The 22,401-nt window shown below is 38.6% G+C and overlaps 1 protein-coding gene across 2 annotated transcripts in view; it reads right to left on the reverse strand.

Moving 5' to 3' along the window:
* lmf1 (lipase maturation factor 1) overlaps positions 1-22,401 on the reverse strand; it is a 257,503-nt gene that overhangs the window by 55,282 nt on the left and 179,820 nt on the right. The gene's annotated exons all lie outside the window — the stretch shown is intronic.

Raw genomic sequence — 22,401 nt, forward strand, 5'->3', positions numbered from 1 at the left:
TGGTTTTGGCTTCAAGTAACTGTTATTACTGTATTTTGTTGAGAAAACAATTTTTCCTTTCTCATTCTGTTTTTTTGGTTTTTACAAAGACTAAGTGCAGGCCTGTCTGCAACGTGTGCTATGGCACAAGTGTAGTGACAGCAGCGCTGCACAGGACCAAGCGATTGCTTCAGTTGTGGTTGCTTGCAATCTCTACCACAGCATCTTGATTAATTTTTTGTGACAGCTTTTGCATCACCATACAAAGTTAGTTCTTTCTAACAAGCAGGCTTCACTCAATCTCGTGCGAGTACTGACTGAGTGGTTTTGCCAGTAGCTTGCATAGGGGGTCATCACTGTAGTGCTACCCATGCTAACTGCAAATCGGTGGACCTGTACCGTACAAGTGCTTACATCAGGTCTTCAACAGTCCTGTTGACATCTTTAAGCAGAGCAGGAGAGTGAGATGCAGGCATTCTCAATTGCAAAGACCTGCTTAATTTGTGCAGAAGCCAGGACAATGGTTACGCTCTGTGCCAATCCTGCTTTTTTCCCCAAAGACTATCTTGGCATTTCATGTCAAACAGTCTGTGGAATTGGAGGCTTTCCATCCACCTCTTTTCCAGTCTAACAGCGAGCAGCAGCTCCATACGCTCTGCCCAATGCGGACCATAGCGTATTATGTTGACAGGATGAAAAGTTAGAGGCAGTCCAAACATTTTTTGTCTGCTATGGAGCGAAGTCCCATGGTCAAGCTCTAAGCAGAGGCTGTCCAAATGGACAACCTATGAGCGAGCCAACTTGTCCCCTCCAGAGAAGCTCACTGCCCATTCTACCAGGGGAATGGCAACTTCGTGGGCTTTATTCCAGGGTGCATCTGTCAAGGACATTTGCAATGCAGTAGTGTGGGCCTTTACTAGGTTCTAGAGACTTATATCGTGGACCCTCAAAACCCTGGCTTTGGAACTAGAGTGTTAAGGGCGGCTTCTGAGTCGACCCTTACAACACAGGCATAGTGAGTTTCTCCCTCCATGTTTTTGCCCTAGCTACTTGCTACTAGGGTTCTGAATGGTAATGCACAAGGCAGCCTCTCGGCTTAGCCTTGTAGCATTCCGGTCGTGCAGCAGTCTGCCTTTGCGATGGATTGGGATACTGACCCATTCCGTAATGGTTACATTTCGTATGTGAAAGGGAATGTTAGGTTATTATCATAACCCTGGTTCTCTGAAATACAAATGTAAAAATGACTCTGAGGTCTGTGCACACAGTCCTTTATATCTGGGGGGGGGGGGAGATATCTCATTCAGTTTTTAGGAGGTAAATACCCACTCGGTACTGGTTACATTTCTATTTCAGGGAACATTTTAACCCATTTCTTCTTACTTGTTGAAGGTCTGCAATTCTTAATATGTTATCCTACATTGTATTAACGTAAAGCCTTATTATTTGACTTCATTGTTTTCTACAATCTGACAAACCAACAAATAAAATGTATCATTTCAGTGAAAACAAGCCAGCTTTTACTAGGATCCAGGTATAAAAGTGAATTCACTACCCAGCACATTGCTTAAAGATATTTGAAGGACAAAAAAAAACAAAAAAAAACAAAAAAAAAACCACTTGTGGCACATACTTTGGCACACTTAGCACACATTCATTCTGCACAGACACTCAGTTGAAAGGTGCTTCCATATCTAAGCATACACAAGCTGCTTATGTTTTACAAGGATCTCAACTGTGATGACACTATGGGCAGTTCTGGAGAAAGATGTGTTACTGGGTGTAATTGCTGCGTATGTATTTGTACCTCATATGGTTTTGTTTGTTTGCTGGCTTCTTGCTTGTCCCCCATGCTCAGTCTGGTAACTACCAGGGATGCCTTTAGCTGAACCACTCTACCCACCAGACAATATTTAGATGCATACAATTAGGGAAAACACAAAAAAATGCTTAAAATCATCCAGAACAACTCTGCCCCAAGCACAACTGCTAAAAAGTAGACAAACTCAGAATGAAAACTAAATTGTCCAACACCCAACACATCTTTGAATTATTTGTAACTAAATCACCAATGCAAACAAAACAAAAGTATAAAACTGTCCTGGTATGCATGGCAAGAAATAAGTTTAAGGTTCACAACATCCACAATGTTCTCTAATGTCTCGCAAGCAAGCGAAGCCTGGAATTAATAAAGCCCTTTCTGTATTTGGGATGGAGCAAACAGCCGCCCCCGAGGACAGAAGACCGCATCCTTCCTTCCTTCCTGTGACACTGGGACAGGAAGACGAGAGCCAAGGGGTCAGGCAGCTTGTGCCAAGTACATGTCCGCTAGGCAGGGGAGGTCACAGACTGAGTACTTCCTAAGTCAGAAAGGTGCATAGTGTGAAATGCTTCCGAAGGTATTTCCTGATAGAAACTAATTGGAATGGAAGCAGCACAGCAGCTGGTTGCAATGGATGGATTGCCTCTGAGGGCTACAGGGACAGAGTGAATGTTTGTTTTTTTTGGTTTACAGGGGCTTAAGAATAACGTCAAAACAAAGTTGTGAAAGTTCAATAAGGACAGATACCCCCAGAGGTCAATTAAATTAAAAAAAATCACAATTACTGCCACAGCGTAAAGCAGGGATCTCCTTCAGGGTCACTCAGAGAATGTCAAATGTGACAAACTGGGCAGTGGTTTCCTGTACCCATGTCCAGTGTGTTTACTGGGACAGATCAGGCTTTCTCTATTTAATTTTTACTTCTCTTTCCCACATAAGATGCTGGATTACAAGTAACAGAATGCATTGAGATGTGAGTTAAATTAGAAAAAAAAACAAAAAACGATATGTGTATATATATATATATATATATATATATATATATATATATATATATATATATATATATATATATATATATATATATAAATGTACATACATATACAGTAAAACTGGTAAAGTGCATCTAAATTAGTTGTAGTCCATTTAACTTTCACTTTATTGCTCTTATTATTTTTGTAATCATCACCTGAGTTTCAGAAAGGCCTCAGCATGTCACTAATGCCTTTACTCACACCAGGTAGTAATTATACTCAATACTGTACTTGGACTAGTTTTATCTGTTTTTCTGTGGCAATACTGGGTTAAAATGAGAAAACAAAATACCCTTTCAGCTCAGTAACCACATTTTGCATGTCAGATATTATATCCCAGAAGCTCCAAACGCAAGCTGTTTACTTTTTTTGTTTTGTATCACATAGATATTTAAAGCACTGCATACACTGGGGGTGGGAAGATTTCCTTAGCACTGACAGGGCTGGGAGCCTTTTCTACTAAAATGGGATACATTCTCTCAGTGGGACACCATCAGTTTTTGATATGAAGGACAAACAGTAAATCTGTTGTACTCCTTAGTATAGTACATTGCACAACAAACACCAATAATCACTACATGGGTTGGGCCACCATTTGCCCTGTAATGATGAATGCGTTGCTCAATGTCATCCCAAGCATGCTCAATTAGATTAAGATCTAGGGATTGTGACGGTCATGAAAGATGCCAGAAGTCTATAATGCTCCTCAAACCACTCATGGACATTTCTAACACAGTGGATGTGTGCATTATAGTCTTGAAAGTAGACTTGACCTGCAACAATGCTTCATTAAACTATATCAATAATAATAGTAAAAATTAAAATGGTGTTTTTTAGTCAAATACAATGTTAAGAAGGATAAGAAAAGACCCTGAATAACTTTCCACAATATGTGATTGGTAGCAGATACTCTGGACTGATACCTATATCTATGTAAAGCCACCGACCAATGCTGAGCAATTAATGGAAACCAGAGCTGCTGCCACAACTGGTGTAAAGATGCGAGTCAACTCACAAATGTATGCATACTTTTTTATGTTTCTACTGTTAAATGTTACCTTTTGTCATGAGTTTATAGGTAAAGATTGTTGATAGATGAAATGGTAGCCGTATCAGTCCAGAGATGACAGACAGAGAAGGAGATGTGATACCTTTTATTGGACTAACTAAACAATAATTAATCAAAAGCTTTCAAGCTCTTCTTCAGGTGAAAGCAGGAAAGAGAGGTATCACACCTCCTTCTATAGGTAAAGATAAAAATTCACATACGGTACAATATTTTAAAAAAAAGTTTTTAAAATTGAGGGACAGTACACACAGTTATGTTCTTATCCTGGGAATATTCAGTATCCTGAGACCTCAACCTATAGCTAAAAGTATATATGAAAATCTGAAATACTCCAAGCACTGCATTTTCTATTGGGAATTGTGCTTTGTGGTGTTGTCAGGCTCATCTCTGACGTCACAGCTAGAAAACATCAATACACAACGAAGCATTCCCACTCTACCTACATGTGCATCTATGTCTCAAACTTGTCCACATAGATTCCACTGATTACACAAATACTGCAGGATAAAGTGAGAATCTCAAGAAGTACTGCATTACAGAGTGAGCGTCTCAAGAAATACTGCAGAACAAAGTGTGAATCTCAAGAAATACTACAGAACAGAGTGAGCATCTCAAGAAATACTATAGAACAGAGTGAATCTCAAGGATGGGACTGCCTTGGACTGAAGGACTTTTTGATTGCTATACAGTTTATATAGTTGACTCTTGCTTACTTTACTATATTACATTTTCCCACACCCCCATAAGATTTTGTCTGCAACACATAATACAATCAGCCTCCTAACATCATCATTTTTTTAAATTTCCATCTACACCAAAGACTTAGAAATATTTTTTCATGCTAAAATTCTTCAATCACTGCTACAAATGTAAGTTTAATGCAATTTACCAACACAGTTATACTATTTAATCTTAACAATATAAGTACATGTATTTTTGGTCCCATGCTGTTCGTGGTCTGTTGGAAAATCCTTAAACATTAAGGTTGAGAATCACTGCTCTATAGAAGTTAAAATGCTGTTTGAAAACTTGATCTGTATATTATTGAATTAGTAGGTCAAATCTAAATAACTTTAATGTTATACCAGTTCTAAGGTAGCTCAGAAATCCTGGGTCTATAGTGCAATTCATGGCTGGTAAAATACCACAATGTTAAGTTATATCCCTATATTTTAAAAGGGAGAGTGTTAAGCAAGAGAAACAAAGCCTGAATCTGGAGTGTGGGTGTGCCTTTTAGTGGTTGATTTCGTGTCCGCAGATTTGCAGCTGCAGTGTTTTTGTCTCATAAAGGCTAATTCTGTCCCTTCTGAGATACAGTAAAAGACCCTAAACTCTGACAGTGTGCAAATAGTCTTCTGTTCTGCAACCCTAACCAATTCTTCATGCTATGAAATGTATCTCATACCTGCGCTGATTCCTGACCTGCAATGTGTTGTTTCAGAAATGACTGATCTTGGGAAGTTCTGTGTGTGTGTTTATCCAAACAGTTTGTGTTTTCAGAAATACTTATGTATTTTAAATCAGTTTTTTAAGTCCTAAATTATGTGATTAAAACATGTCAGCCAAACTGTCTAAACAAATTAGGTAAATCTTTAGTTTTTGGGCACTGTACTTTGGTTTCAAGGACAGGTTTTTCATGAATGGGGCTGACTGTAGTGTTTTAATATGAATAAAATATTACTAAATACAGTCTTGCCCTAGCTTTTATCCCGCTATGAATTTTGACCAAATATAAAATCTGATATATTTCCAACATGGCATCAAAAGAGGTGATAAACCAGGCTTTAAAATTTAAATTAAAAAAAATATATATTTTTTTGTTTTTGTAGGTTTGTTAGTTTATTATATTTAACCCACAGCTACCACGTTTTCACTCCCTGTGCAGCAGGTACCGGGATCACACCTGAAACTTAAACTCCCTTTGCCACACATGATTTATGACGACATACCTGCTAGTACCTGCTGCACAGGGAATTAATTTTGTACACAGGGAGTGAATAAAGTGATGCTTTTCAGAGCATCAGTGCTCACCTGGATCCTAGTAGCTAGTTGATAAATGGGCTTCAAAGGAAAACAAAAAAGATGATCCTAAATGATTGTTCATCCTTCCTTGGTCCTATTACCTTTAACACTGAAGCAATCCTACTAATGATATTCCAAATACAGTTTAAGGGAAAATGATCAATAAAGCATTTCATTATACACCTCTGAAACTCATTGTAAGGCCATTTTCACATCTGCATTCAGAGTTAGTGTGCCTGAGATCGGTCAAGAGGCTCAGAAACCCAGGAGAGATTAAAAATGAATCAACTCCGACAGTGGCTGTAGACCTGCACTGTAAGTGTATGCCTTGAGCAGAGACGGCTTCCCCTCGATGGATGCTTCTGTGAAAACACACTGAATCTGCCTAGTTGAAGACAGCAGCCCAGTCTAATGTGCTGTGTGTTTGACTGTATGCCAGGCTAACCAGAAAATGTTGGCAATTTACTAGAGACTCTATGCCGCACCACACTCCCCAGAGGGGTTAAGAAAACCTCAGATGTACAGTGTGTATTTTTACTTCATATATGTGAATTCTGCCATTTCATACTGAACTTCCTGGGAACATATGTGAAGCTTTAAATTGTAGAAGCTTTCTAATAGTACAAAGGATGTGCAGGGACTGGCGGCAAGCAGTGTAGTACACCAATATATTATACTACAAAGACATAAATCCTAAACCTTGTGTAACTAATACAGAATTTAAGAGACCACACTGGTCTTCTCTGCTTCACACAGCTGATGGCACAACACTTCAAGGAATGTCTTAGTGAAATAGAAGGCACTATGCTGAGATTTCCGCCTTGTTGCCAAGTTCTATCTCAGCTCAGCATATATGTATAATCTGCCTCATATGTTATATCTTATGAGATAAGATCTTTCCATGATGAACAGCTTGAATCGCCCTAAAGATTTTGGAGACTGACCTGGAAGTGATTGGATGTATGTCCTGGTGCAATTATTTTAAGCTGGACATTTTGGGAGAAAAAAAAAAGTTAATTAAGTTGGAGATGACTTATTGCAGGGATAGAGACAACCATGCTTCAGTATCCTGGGAGCTCAAACCCAGGAAGCTCAGGTAGAATATGCATTACAAGTCTAAAGTCCAATCCGTAAAACGAGTGACACTGAATCAGAGAGTTAGGCACGGTTTCTGTAATGTCAATGCGAATGAAAATTCAACCTTTCTGTAAGGTAGGGATTTGTCATGGTTGACAACTAGTGCAAGCAGTTAGCTACTTGGTCTTACAAGTAATCATTTGGAAAAAGCATTAGCCCTGTCACTACAAAACTAAAGTAGACGCTAGTAAAAGGTAGTGACATAAAATGTAAACTCTGCAGTCCCTGCTATTAATTCATCTTTAAGCAATGTGGCTTACAGTACCTATTTTAAAATGAATTACATAAAATAGTGATGTAATTAAATTGACCACATAGATAACTGAAAAAAAACTTTCAATTCTGTAAACTGTGTTGTTTTTTTCCCATTAATGGGAAATTTTACATACTGCTACAATATGTACTGGATTTAAAAGTATGTACTGTATTACAGTTAATGCATCGTCTCTTTAGTCTTGGCAAGTGGTATTTTCAGAATTAAATCATTCTGAATTAAAATACTACTTCTGTTAAAAATATAGTACTGTACCAACAGAACCAATACAGTATATCTAAATGTCCTTTCAGATATGTATTTTTGATACTGTCCGTTTTTCAGGGAACACAAAAAAGATAACAGGGTTAGAACGGGCCAAAATTAAATAATTTGATATACATCACAAGCGTTTAACCGTCACTGAAGTCAAAATTTTATAGGGTTGGACAAGTGAGTGCTGACTGTACAGGTTTTTCACTGCCATGCATTCTGTAAAGCTGCCTTCCCTGTAGTGGCTGTACATGTAGTTGTTTTGCACCTTGAAAAAGTTGACAGGTCGAGTTTGAACAGTTCTGAAAATCTATGTCATTTTTGCACTAAAGCAATATTTCTCTCCATCTTTTTTTCTGTTGCACTAGGTATCACTACATTTCAGTCAAATAATCTTTGTTTGATTCTAGGGTATAGTGTTACTCTCTCCTAAAGCTGACACCACTATGCACCATTAAAGGGTTAATCTGTTAAACAGAATTCCATTTAAAGCAATCTGTTGTTTTACAGTAAAGGATGAAGCAGTCCAGGCTGGCCTGTGGGTTTTGAGGACTGGGGCTAAGTCTCTTGAGGGAGACTTGCATAACCAGCGCCATATAAACGGCACCAGACGTGACCACAAGTCCTGTAAAAAATAAACATCCTCAGGTTTGACTTGCAGACGAACTGAGGGAGAAGAGGGCCTGCACAACAGCGTGTATAAAAAACGCTCCTGAATTCCAGAGACCAATTCCATGCCCTTCAAGCTGTACGTTCTTACTCAACGGCCAGTGTTGTGGTAGGTATATGCTGGTCTCTTGAGCAGGACATATCCCTTGGGTACTTTGGCTACTGTTCACCTTCTGAGTTTTTGTTGTTATTTTGACCCAACAGGCAAGTATATACAGTATTTGAAAGGTATTTCACATCATCACTGTGTCTCTTTTTGACATTGACTGCATTATCACTGTGCCTCTTTTTAACATTGGCAGCATTACCACTGTGCCTCTTTTTAACACTGGCAGCATTACCACTGTGTCTCTTTTTAACATTGACTGCATTATGACTGTGCCTCTTTTTAACATTGTTAGCATTATCACTATGCCTCTTTTTAACATTGGCAGCATTATCATGTGCCCCTTTTTCTTGTGCCGAATATCTCTTGCTTGTTTGTTTGAATTTGATATTTCAATCAGACTGGGTGACCTACATCACAAGAAGTAATTAGCACCAGGAATCTTTAGTGCTGTATTTGAAAAATCTACTCTTCCTGAAACAAGTGATATTGTTGTTAATTCTAAAAAAATATATAAAAAAATAAGAACACTTATTTTAAAGCTTTGGTTACTTATCAGTTGGTTACTCCTTTAAAATACACTGTTAGTACTAATTTTGGACTAACTCAGACAACCTTTATTTGCTAGAAAAACATACATATTAAAAGATGTAAGACACGATTTATTAAGTACCCCAGCCACTAGTGTGAATGAAATGCTGAGTATATACTAAGGAGGCAGTGTGATCCAGTGGTTAAAGTCCAGTGCTTGTAACCAGAAGGTGACTGGTTCAAAACCCACCTCTGCCACTGACTGATTCACTGTGTGACCCTGAAAAGTTACTTAACCTCCTTGTATTGTAAGTGACTCGGCATATAATGCCCAGTTCACAGCCTACCTCTGTAAAGTGCTTTGTGATGGTGGTCTGTTATGAAAGACGCTATATAATAATAAAGTTAAAATTATTATTATTCCCTTTCCTCAAATGAAACATTGTCTAGCAATTTTATAGCCATATCTTGAATGGATCTCAAAATGTCATTATCCAAGCTTGTGAGAATTTGAACAATTTAATAAATAGTGAGTATTAACCCACTGCAGTTTTATAAAAATTCTGGAAAAATACTGTAAAAGTCTTGTTCTATATTTCCATTTAAGAAAAATCCACATCTAACTGCAGCAGTACAAGTTGCTTACTGAGGATCCAATTTTATTAAGTCAACATGGTAATGACAGCTGCATGACCTCTTTTTCCATAATGTATACAGGTATAGTCACCAGGAAGCTGGAAACAAAGTGCTTATTCAGTGCTGAGGCTTGGCACAGTGACAAGCGCTTTCTACACCTCACAGTATTGAGGAGTAGTTTATTAAACACAGGCTCTATCAACATTACATTTCTGATTAAATTCAACACAAGAGTAACAGGGTTTTAAATGCCTTATGGTTGGTTTATACTTCAGACTCCAACATCATTTCTCCAACATCAGTCGAGGGTCTCCAATCCTGTGCGACAGGTCAGAATTACGTCATCCACTCTTGCATTGTGTGTCTTTTTTGGAAAGTCGTGCAGCCTTTTCTTATGTATACGTATGAATCGCACGGGGTCAGATGAGGTTGAAATATGTCAACACTTGCTGCATGGTCGTACGCTGGTAACCATCATGGAAAAAGACTTCGACGGACTTTTAATAGAAGTTCATTAACATCCACATTCATATAGCCCCTCACTTACAGAATATAGAGATGCCCAAGTAATAGAAAAAGCATTGGTGTGCATTATTCAGAAAAAAAATAGAAAAGGACTGGAAAGAATGTAAAGCCTGTGGCCACACGTTGCTGAGAATTGCCAGTCAGTATGTGCAGTGTGACTGCAAATCTTTCTGCAGCTGTCACTGGCATCTCATGTGTATTTTCGCATTGAAGCAATGGTGGATCTGTTTAACAGATCATCAAACCTTTCACCTCATTCTAAAATACCTGCTATATCTCTCACTGTCACATACCCGCATCTATCTAATTAATGCTTAAAATTGTATCTTTTGGATTCTCTGTTCGTTGAGGGGACGGATGTACCAACAGTGTCATTTTAAACATCTTGTATAAGAGATACAAACTCAGCACATCTTATAAAATGTCAATTTTCCAATTACGCAGTCTGTATTTAAAGTATGAAACAACAGCTGTGCAGCCAAAAGGGCTGCAACACGATGCGTCCTTCGTACAGCAAATAGTGAAGTCGGCACAGCTTTTACAGCTGTCTGTGCCTGACATCACATTCATCTGTGACAAAAGTATGAACCAACCCTTACTGTAGCTGGTAAGTAAGGGATAACAAATGACAGGGCATGCGTTCTGTTGTATTAACATATGACTGTAGTTTGGTTGGAGGCATGAAGCGAAGCTGTACCACTGTGTTGTGATATTTTCTACAGTACTGTACTTTAATACTGCATTTGAAAATGAATGTACATTTTAAAAAAATACATTAATATGACTATAGTGGTAAGTCATATGTACTTACAGCATTGGGTTATAACCAGTACTATGTACAATACCAGTAATTACACATGCAATAATTAAGCAAATGTTAATAAATAAAACAGCAAACATATTTCCGGCCAAATATTTAGGTATTTTACAGTAATTAGTTTCCTTTGTGAAAAATAATTTGAAGATTTAATTGTCTAACTAACCATTAGGTTTCTGACAGTTGTATCCCTTTGCTATGATCTGTGTTTGCCTTTATTTATGTATATCACAAGCTGCTGTCTCCTAGCAAACTGCCCAAAGTATAGCTGTGTTCCAATGACACTGCAATCATTGCTGTGGAGAAGGGAAGGGAGAGCCATCCATTGCTTAACAATCTGATTTCGATGATGTAGAATGGAAAAAGTCTGCCAGTGTTTACATTGGGACTGGGATGATGATGATGATGATGATGTTTTTCCAATACAGTGTTTACCAGGCAGCTCAGTATCAGTAAATGATAATAAAAGGACCAAAGACAGAGTATTTATATATAAGATATGACACTGGACTTTCCCAATCTTCACATGTACCATAGTGCATATTTAATACAGCTGTTCAAGATGAAACCAAAATAAACACCTGAAAACAAAATATATACCTTGTATTGATTTAACCAGGATAGAACCCTTGAAATATGCATCTAATTGTAAGGGGGTCCTGGCAAGAAAAGGCAGCCAGAGAGATTAACACAGACAGCACAGCAAGGTGTCATATATATCATGTCCTGTATGTGGTTCCACAGTCGGTGTGGGCCACTGGAGAGTCAGCTATAATAGATCCCTAGCATGTGCTCTGCAGCAAGACTATGTGTTGCCCACTGCTCAGCCATAAAAACTCAACTCATTTTAATCCAAGCTTTCCATTATTTCAGAATTAAACAGTTATTTGTAACGGTCCGTGACTCCATAACAAAATAAGTCTGGACCCCCTTCATAGTTCCTGAGTTTGGACAACTGACAAATCTAATTGAGTAATATAACTCCTTAACACCAAGCCACTTGCTTAATTAGTGACTGCCCATGGGATCTATTTCTAGTGAGCTTTACCATCTGCATGATTGGCTTCTCCAACTGTAAACAGTCCAGAGGCCCTTTCCATTCTTTTTCTAGCATTTTAAAGATACTTTTTTTTTTTTTTTTTTAACCATTTTAGTTGTTTTGGGACAGTCAGCACAAGGTTAAACCCCTTCTGATTTCAAAGACCCTAGGTTAGCATGAATCTTTGACTACCAACACTAATTAATGATACCTTGAAACAATGTCTGTGAAATCAGCTACTAAATGATTAAATGTTTAACTAAAAATAAAAATAAAATAAAATAAGCAAGATGTGTCCCACAAGTGTAGCAGCACCCTCGATGGTTTCCATTTACTAAGAAAAAACAACTGGGTAGGACGCTTGTTCTATCATGTTAGGCTCAAGAAATGTATTTCTGCAATGGTGCCTGCCTGCCTGCCTGCCAAGGTCTCTGGTGTATGCATTCATGTGGATGCAGTACTAGGATCAAGCTGAGTTGACAAACATTTCGGCAATTGCCTACATCAGAGTAATCCAGTGTATATTAGACAGCAATATCTTTTAGCTGCCCATATTGATTCGCTGTGTGTACAGATACAATTAAACACGACTTGAAAAGCAATTTCAAATTCCATTAGGCGGTCAACAAGTCTAAAAACAATAAAAACATACAGGAGCAGACAAAAATATTTGGGCAGTTAAAAAAATGAGAACAACCACAAAGAAAGTGATTTGTACAATTTCTAATTGTTCTATTGTAAGATAAATTAGAGATTCAGCTTTATAATAAAACAACACATTATTACATAACATGCAGAAAATGTAAAATAACATGCAAAAACTAATTTCATACTTTGACAAAAGTATTTGGGCACCCTTACATTAGTATTTTGTGTGCCCACCCTTTGCTTGCAGGCTTTTTTGTATTTTGAAACCAGTTCCTGGCATCTTTCTGGAGATATTTTTACCCATTCTTCAATACAGCTTTGAGTTCTGCAATCAACTTTGGTTTCCTTTTTGAAATAGCAGCCTTCAAGTCAATCCACAACATCTCGATGGGATTCAAGTCTAGGGACTTGAAGGACCCCATGTCTGCACTTTTAAAAGAGACCAAACCCAGAAGGCTGTTTTTTGAAGTGATCGCGTTAAAGGCATGAAACAAAACTTATGGAGCCGAGTCCTGTCATGTGACTGAACCCCTGACTTTAGTGAATTGTAGTGTTTTGTCTAGGAACGTCTGATCCGGACACGTAAGTCTTTGGAAAGCCCCAAGCCTGCTCTTTCAAACGAGACCTCAGCCAGAAGGCTGGCTATTACTATTACTGACAAAAATGCACTGAAAGAGCTGACTTTAAAGAGTTAAAGAGGGAAAAGCAATGAAAAGAAACAGAGTAAATGAATTCTCTGAGAGATACAGGCTAACCAGTCAATATTACAATTCCTACAGGGGGCAGCATTGCACGTTCTAACAAACATCAGTACCAACCCCTTCAATAACACTACTGCTTCTACAGCACACATAGCTTTCTTCATTTCATTGTTTAGATCTGAAGTAACCTGTGTTAAGGACAGGGCATGTGAGTGTTGTTCAAGCAGCACTAACCTGTGTTAAGGACAGGGCATGTGAGTGTTGCTCCAGCAGCACGAACCTGTGTTTTGCTTGTCTTATAACATGCAAAAGGTCCTCCTTTTACCTCATTTATTCACACATCGGAGAGTAGAAAACCCTTTATACTGATATATGAAAAGCAATATTATGGGACAAATCGATTTTGGCGAAAAGGTTGAAACACAGAAAGGCAGTAACACTCACTGTATTTATCATGGTGCTTACCCATAGTGAAGTTCAGGGATATAAATCTACTGTACAAGTTAAATTAGCTAACATAAATACTTGTTTTAAGGGGTTCCACTATCAAAGTCCATCATTACTGGAAATAAAATATACATATTACATAACCCTAAGACACAATGAAACTTGTCTCTTTATCTGTTTAGAAATGCTACAATGCCCAGCAATCCTTTAAACGAGGGCGGTTAAACGGCGGGTTAAGGGTCTCTGAATATAGAGTAGAATTCCCTTCCATAGATCAACACATGACTATTAGTGCTGCTGATTTGACTTGTATCTGCTGGGGAATTCAGATGAAATCGTGGGTGATTGAAGGGGAGAGTTGAGGGGACAGCTATCTAAAATATCTGATGCTACTGAATTCCAATGCGTGTGTTGTTGTTTGTGTAATTAAAACTTTACTTACTGTTTACCAAGATACGTTGCATTCATGCAGCTACATTTAAAAAAAAAAACAGTACATACCAAAAATCACAGACTTAACCACTGAAAGGTAAAACTATTTAAATGAAAAGTTAATTTAATATAGTTTCACTCAAATATTTAAATATAGTATATAACTAGACGCCTTGACACCTAGTGTCAAGCGCTAACTTGGCAGTTTTTTTAAAAACTATTTTTTAGACTAGCCAATTTGTACAGAATGAGGCTGAATTGCATGTAGAATCAAGTCAAAATATACTTTTATTGAATCTGTAATGAATATGCCATATCTGTACAGTTTTGGGTAACATCTTTTTTTTTTTTAATTGACTGTGTCCATAGTGACTGGACATTTTTTATGTGAAGTTGTATAATTATTGGGCCTACAATAGGTTAATTATGCTCCCATGGTTAAAAGTGGTTCACATTTAATGTAAGCCTTTAGGCAAGGTTTGGGGGATGGAAACAAGGGCTCCAGCTATACCCTATTAATCAATTAACACATTTGATTTACACATTAACACCCTATAAGTTAATTACCTAACCCACCTATTTAAAGCCAAAACACAAGCACCTCCTTGTCTAAGTGTTTCAGTTCTCGAACAGGACCCAGCAATACCTCTCTAATTACTATTCCATAGTAAAAAAGAGCTACTATCATGCCTACCAGCCGGATCCTTACGCTCAGAACTTCCCAGCTCAGCAACCTCACAGATCCAAGCGCCGCAGGTCAGCCCCCCAACTTGTTCATTACAAGGACTGGCTGATTGAAAAAAAACTCTCAAACCTCTCTTGCATAACCATTCCAGCAGGAAGCGATCGACTGGCATTATTTAAAACCCTCTGCACAGATCTCAGAGCCGAACCAGTGATTCCTTCTTGCTTGGCAGACAGCAGCAAGGCAAATTCTAGCAAACTTAAACGCCACTCTGCTCCCATGGACGCCATTCCAGCATACAGCAAAGCACTACTGCACAACCCAATCCCATTTACAGTCTGGACCAGGAGACATTCAAAGATAATAAAGCCATCAACACCAGGCTAAACTGGAACACATCCGCCTATTCATTGATGGCTTTCAATCTCTACAAAAATTAGGAAACGAGATCTACTTTCTCTCCTTGGCCATTTCAACTATGCCATTCAAATCATTCCGCAGGGCAGAACCTTCATTTTTCACCTCCTAGCTCTTTCAACTACAGTAAAAAAAAAAAAAAAAAAAAAACTAAATTCCTACATCAACATTTCCGATGAATCAAGAAAGTGCATCAAAATGTGGTCAACACTGATCCACCATTGGAACGGGCTGTACCTATTCCACGATGACCTAATTTCAGCCCCACACAATCTATTCTTGTTCACTGATGCTTCATTCATAGGATTTGGAGGCTATCTAGGATCTGAATGGTTTTAAAGCGAATGGCCCTCTGAAATACAGGATTGATCTCCCCACCTTAAAGCCTCGGCTCTAGTAGAGATATACCCTGTCATCGCAGCCATACATATCTGCGGTCAACAGTGGTCGAGGAAGTCTATTTTATTCTACAGCGACAACAAATCAACAATTCACATCATCCTCCCCTTCCCCTTTCATCATGCAGTTACTCCACCGGCTTATTTGGATCTCTGTTTCAAACAATTTAATTATTGAAGCCCGTCACCTGCCAGGTATTCACAATAACGTAGCCGATGCTCTTTCTCGTCTCCAGGTCCTCAGATTCCGTCAACTAGTTCCTGAAGCAGCAGCATAACCTCTTCAAATCCCCTGATTCCAGGGCATGATATTCAAATAAACATAACAATCTCCAACCTGCTTCAATGGCAGCCACCTTGGTGACATCTACAAAATCTTCATACTCCATAGCTTAGTCTACCTTCTCAACCTTCTGCGCCCAAAATCCAATTCAACCCATTCAGTTTAACCAGGATTTTTTCAACCCATTCCGTTTAACCTGGATTTTAGCCTTTACAGTCCAGGGAAGAGACTCCCTAAACCTCGTACCAGCAAACACCAAGACATCCAATATCACTATCACCTCATGTCCATACCATCTTCGACCCTATTATCAATCATAGTAATCCAGCTGATGCTTAAGAGGGAAAGCAAAAACTTCAACCCGTCTGAAGTTCAACACACTTCAACACATCTCAGCAACCTATATCATCACAACCTCTCTTCTTGCTGATTCTGATCCTCTGGAAAAACTGTTTTTCCCCTTAGGAAGATCTATTGATGGAAACCCTATGCCTTACCGCCTTCTTCAGATTCCTGAGTTGTGCCGAATTTACTGTTCCATCAGTCTCCAGCTTCCCTTCCCTCGGCATCAGTTCCAGTGATATTTGCCTAGTATCTGACTCCCACTTCATCATCTTCCTTCGCACTTCCAAAACGGATCAGTTACGCCAAGCGCAAATTCATCCAACTTTCCAAACTTAACTCCACAATATGCCTGTATACATCCATGTCAAGGTACATCTCCCGAAAGAAACCTTTCCTCCCTCAACCCACCTAGCCACTCTCATCTCTGGAGCAGGCCTGCCACCGCAATTCTATACCCCACACTCTTTCACGATAGCAGCAGCCACCTCAGCAGCTAAAGCTAATGTCAATCAACATTTTATAAAGAACATGGGGTGCCGGACGTCATCAGCTGTAGAGGGCTACATTTGTTCATCAGTCTCCGACATCACTGTAGCACACCAAAGTCAGCATGCCCGGAGTGGGGGCTATCAGACCACCTGGATTAGGTTTTAATAAAAAGGGTTTTTTTCTCTCCACCAAGCGGCAGGTATAAAATCACATAGACTAATCTCACTAACTACTCAGTTGGTGTATGTTTTTCATTTGAGTAAATATGATGCGTGGCATGTTTTTGTTCAACCCGTGGGTGTGGGGTTCTTTTAGTGAGACTCACTTCCCCAACCTCGGGTTGGACGCAACGCCCACAGGCCTCTGTTGAGGAAGGTTGTCACCACGGGAGTCAGAGGGGACCTCCGGCCATTCTGTTTATCAGTGCAACTAAGTACTCTACTTCCCCTCACCAGGATGAGGCTCTATTCTAATTTCCTTAAATAGAAATTATTCTCTAATATTGTACTTCTACTGAATTTGGACGACGTTGACATCAATTCATGAATTACTCCACATTTGTTCAGGATATACCCCATGTAACAGGGGTATTCTGTTACTGTGTGGGTATCCACTAACGAGATGAGATAGACACAGAGGGTTTGTAGTTGAAAATGTTGCTCAGGCGTCCAGGTTTTTTTAATAAACAAGGGGGTGCAGTGGTTGGTGGCCGCCACTAGGGTTCCATCAATGGTAGCCCTCGTGTGGAAGGATATATACACACAGGTACATGAATACAACCAAAAATGAAAAACAAACACTGTACAAAAAACTCTAGAAAATAAAAGGTGGTAAAGCTCGGGCCGTATGCTACTCCTCTATACAGGAGGTCCTATACCAGAAACCTTCTTCCGAACACAAATGATATCAAATTATTCCCTATTCTAAATCTACGATCACGGTTCCACATGCGGTGATAATTTGTAGCTCACCCTGGTTAAACGTAGTGATAAGGCTTTCTGCTGGTAACTACACACAGGAACGCACAACACAGAATGAACAAAGAACAAAGAAAAATTAAGTGCTGGCTTTCCAGACCCTTTTTAAAGGCAGGTGACGGGTTAATTGATTGACACCTGGCCACCTGCTGCACACTAAACTTCAATTAGGTAGGGAGGGAAGTCTAACCTCCCAGCCCTGTCATATCTAGCACACACTTTGTTTTTGAAAAACCTTTAAATTATACATTTTTAAAGCAAACATAATTTCTTTATTAACAAAACTATACTATTTACAAGGGCAGGCTTTAGCCCTGCCACACACCAGCATCAGCAGCTACTTATACTAAAGCGTGACAAATTTCTAACTGGGAGTGATTCTTAATATGAAACTAAGGCACTTCACCTCTGGATTTAAATAGAGTGACCCTAATCCAGGGGCTCCTGTGCTGAATGTATTGGTGATGACAAAGCCACACTGTTCATACTTGGAATAACCTGTTACGTGGGATGAAGTTGTGCTTGTATTGCATGCTTTTAATTAGGAAACAAAGATTAAAGGATTTACAATGACTGCTAACAGTTTGGGTAACTATTGTGACAATTTAAAAGACATAAAAGAATACACTGGATTATTCATAACTCAATAACTGAAAACATTGCAACAGTAATGGAAAATGAAAATACATATTTTATGAGTGATTACTCAAATAAATGTGTTCTTTCAGTTAAGGTCAGAAACAAATGTGTATTAACTTTTCTAATTGAGCAGAAATGATTAATTTCCAACTTGTTTGATTATACGCATTTTGGTAGATTCTGTAAAATAACAAGTTAAACTAGTTTTGCTCAAAGTACCCCCCACCATCTGCTTTGACAGTCAATTTTGGAAGATAACTTCCTGTCATTATAAGGTTACAGAGTGAACAACAATTCAGGGAATACAGCAATGGGTGAATCGTAAGAGAAGACCAGGTGAACACAATTTTAACTTTAACTTTAAATAAGATAGAATTAGGCAGGTCAAGTGCAATCAAGGTTTGTGAAACCAGCCACACATTTAATACACATATTAAGACACATAATTTACAGGAACGTTCTAATGCAAACTAAAAGGGCAAGCGGAAGCAGCTACCTTTTTATTTAAATTTAATGGTTGCCAATTATTTGTATTGTTTTCTCCCTAATTTAATAATGTCCAATTATTTTTAGGCTCAGCCCACTGCTACCACCACTGCGCTGACTCGGGAGGGGCGAACACGAACACACGCTGTCCTCCAAAGCATGTGCCATCAGCTGCCCGCTTCTTTACACACTGCAGATTCACCACGCATCCACCCAAGCAACAGCATCGGAGGATAACGTAGCCCTGGGCAGCTTACAGACAAGCCCGCAGGTGCCCAGCTAGATCACAGTGGTCACTGGTGCTTGATGATCCGATGATACCCTGGCCGACTTAGCCCTCCCTCTCCCCAGGGCGGCGCTTGGACAATTGAGCTCCCCCCTGGGAGCTCCCGTCCTCGATCAACAAAGGAATAGCCTAGTCGTCCAGACTATAGGGTGTACCCTGCACTCCACACTGAGCGCCTTTACTGGATGTACCACTCGGGAGCCCCTTGATTGACGCCTTTTTGATGACCGGAAAGGGCCAACTTTAATGTCGGACCTAGTCCGGCATTGGACCGCTTAGGGTTAGACTAGTTTTGTTCAAAGTAACATACTCATTGGAAAGAGCCCTCGGGACTGGAATAGGGTTTAGATGCTTTTAGGTGTTTGTTAACAGAAATAAACATGTTGGTCAAAAGTGAGTGAAACTGCTCAGGACAAAGCAAAAGTTGTCAAATAAAATGTAAAACATGAAATATTTGGTGTGTCTGCAACTGTACATTCTTACAATCATTTGGTCTACACAGTGGACCCCTAAACAGCATTTATCATCGGCGAATGACATGTGTAGCAAACAACACAAAGTGCAAAGTAATTGTACTTCTATTAACACTAACATGATAAGTGTTTGCTGACCTCTGTATTAATTTGCGTTCTACAGACTATGTAATGGAATGAATACATTTGCAATTAATCAAAAGGTAACCCGTACGAGAAAAGCATAACTGTGGAGTCTCACATAAAACCATCACATGTTCTAAGTTTCCTGCTTGGAAATCATTACCTGTGATTCCTACTTGGACATTAGTACAAAGACAGAGCACCCTGGGGGTATCAATGCACTGATCCTTATAAAAGTTTAACACAGTATTTCTGCACTGTACTGTGCATTTACCGTAGTTTACAATGTTTTTAATATGCTTTACCATACATCTCTGTGCTTTACAATGATTACACCTTGCTGCACTATTACTGTGGGAAATGTGTACATGGGGAAAGGGGAATGGCACCTCTATTAGAACGGTTTGTAAAGTGGCTCTGTGGATGAGTTGTGTATATGAAGTGTATATTGTTCATTTGATACTGGTCTATGGGAACAGCATAACTTTCAGCAGGCATTTAAAGATGCCCTCCATGAATAAGTAAGTTAGTTCAAAGTAAAATAAATAGTTCAAAGTAAAATAAATAATAATTGCAGATATTATGAAAATTGCTTTGTTTTGTTTTCTTTTTTGTACACTGATCGGTCTCATTTGTTAAACAACTGTATGAAAACACATTTAGACAGTTTGCGAAAATAATCTGTAACAAGACTTAGCAAATTCCAAATCAGCAAAGATAAACACACACTTACTTAAGTCAAATCCAATCATCCTGATTCTACAAGTTCCAATCCACTGTATGTGTTTCCAATAATTTATTAAAAACACTTTTTATTAGTATTGAGAGCAGCGTATTATACAGCCAACATTTTACATAACTACACCTCAGCCACTGGCAGTTTATAAATTTTGTTGACTCAGGTGTGAAATTACAGGCATTATTACAGAGGGAGTATTTTTAGCGTTTTACAATTAGGCTTACTTAAAATTCAAAGGTAGAGCACAGCACAAGGCCATGGTAAAGAATCAAGAAGTGCAGTTAAAATATTTATTGACTGGTGAAATACAATTCAAAGTTGCTGCAATATGTTCACTGTTTTGTCATTTCAAATATTTTCACAAAACAAACATTAAAACTTTTAATCTGCAGTGTGCAGTGCAAAAGCACATCATGGAAAACCACATTTGTAGGTGAAAAATGCAAGAATAAAAGTCGATACATTTAAAAAATATATAAATATGTGAAATATTCAATCCACTAAAATAATGGGCTTTACATAATCTCTGTAAATAAGAAATTGCAGTGTCTACTGTGAAAAAACAAAATGAAATAATAAATTAACATCCAAAGTAGCACTATAGCCTTAAAATGTCCAATACAAAAATGCCTGAGTTACAACATGGATTGCAGCATAACAGGAAAGCTGAATCAATCAGACTACGGTCTGTATAATCTATTCTGAACCGCCAAACTTCACATCTTCGTCATCTGAATTTTCGCCACTGATGATGCAAGCAATTGCCTGCATCATTACAGCACACAGCAACTACTTCTAGGCAGTTTTCACTATTTACGTGAGTCGCGATATTCCCCTCAGGCGTTTGTCAGGTTATTAAAAACTGGAAATTAATGGTGAAAATCTTACTTTCAGCTAAAAGTTGTGAGGGGGTGGGGGGAGTGTTCAAACCGGCACTTTGACTGAGCAGAATCCGGTATATAGTAGATCCTGATATTCAGTGATTCAGTTATCTGAAATGCCTTTATAATATATAACAGATTCTGATATTGATGCGATACAGCCACCTGAAATGTTTTATAATATATAGTAGACTGTGATATTGATGTGATTCAGCCATCTGAAACGTCTAATATATAGTAGACCCTGATATTGATACAGCCACCTGAAATGTCTGTATAATATACAGAAGCTGATATAGATGTGCTACAGCCACCTGCATTTTGTGTATAACACACTGCATACTGTGGTATTAATGTGATACAGTCATCTGCATTTTGTGTATAATACACAGTAGACTGTGATATTGATGTGATACAGCCATCTGAATTTTTCTTGTATCACAGTTTGTATCAGATTACATGTATCCAATGGAGTTTACATCCCATTAAGATCCTGCTATGCTGTTTGAGAATTCTTTTTTTTTAACTATATATCCTATACAATATAGTATAGTTTGCTGTGTAAAATATAGGATGATTTCCAGCCACTTGTACCATACTTCCAGTCACTTGAACACTACACAGTTTACAACCTGCATTAAGTAAAGTTTCCACAGAGAAAGCCAACTAATGAGAATTAGGCGTTACAGAGACCCATATTTTATTTCAAAAACAGCTGGCAATGAAGGCAAGTCGAGGTAGTGATAAATATCACCATTTCCACTATTCATGGCTAATTGCTTTTGTCAGAGGTGATAAAGGCATCACGCCATCATCAATGGACAGTCTCACCATTGTGCTTCCAATACATGCAAATCAGTCTATAACTATGCATGCAAATTTGAGAAATACAGAACAGCTTTTTTCCACTCTATGCTCTTACATCACCATGGAAAAGAGAAAAAGCCGCCTAGTGCTAAACAATAATTATATTTAGAGCCTTAAAGAAGCCGTGCCCTGTAATGATGTTCAATTTTCTACTGAAATACAGTGCTGTGCAA

This window comes from Polyodon spathula, chromosome 26, assembly GCF_017654505.1.
Source record: "Polyodon spathula isolate WHYD16114869_AA chromosome 26, ASM1765450v1, whole genome shotgun sequence".
In the NCBI taxonomy this organism is placed as follows: Eukaryota; Metazoa; Chordata; class Actinopteri; order Acipenseriformes; family Polyodontidae; genus Polyodon; species Polyodon spathula.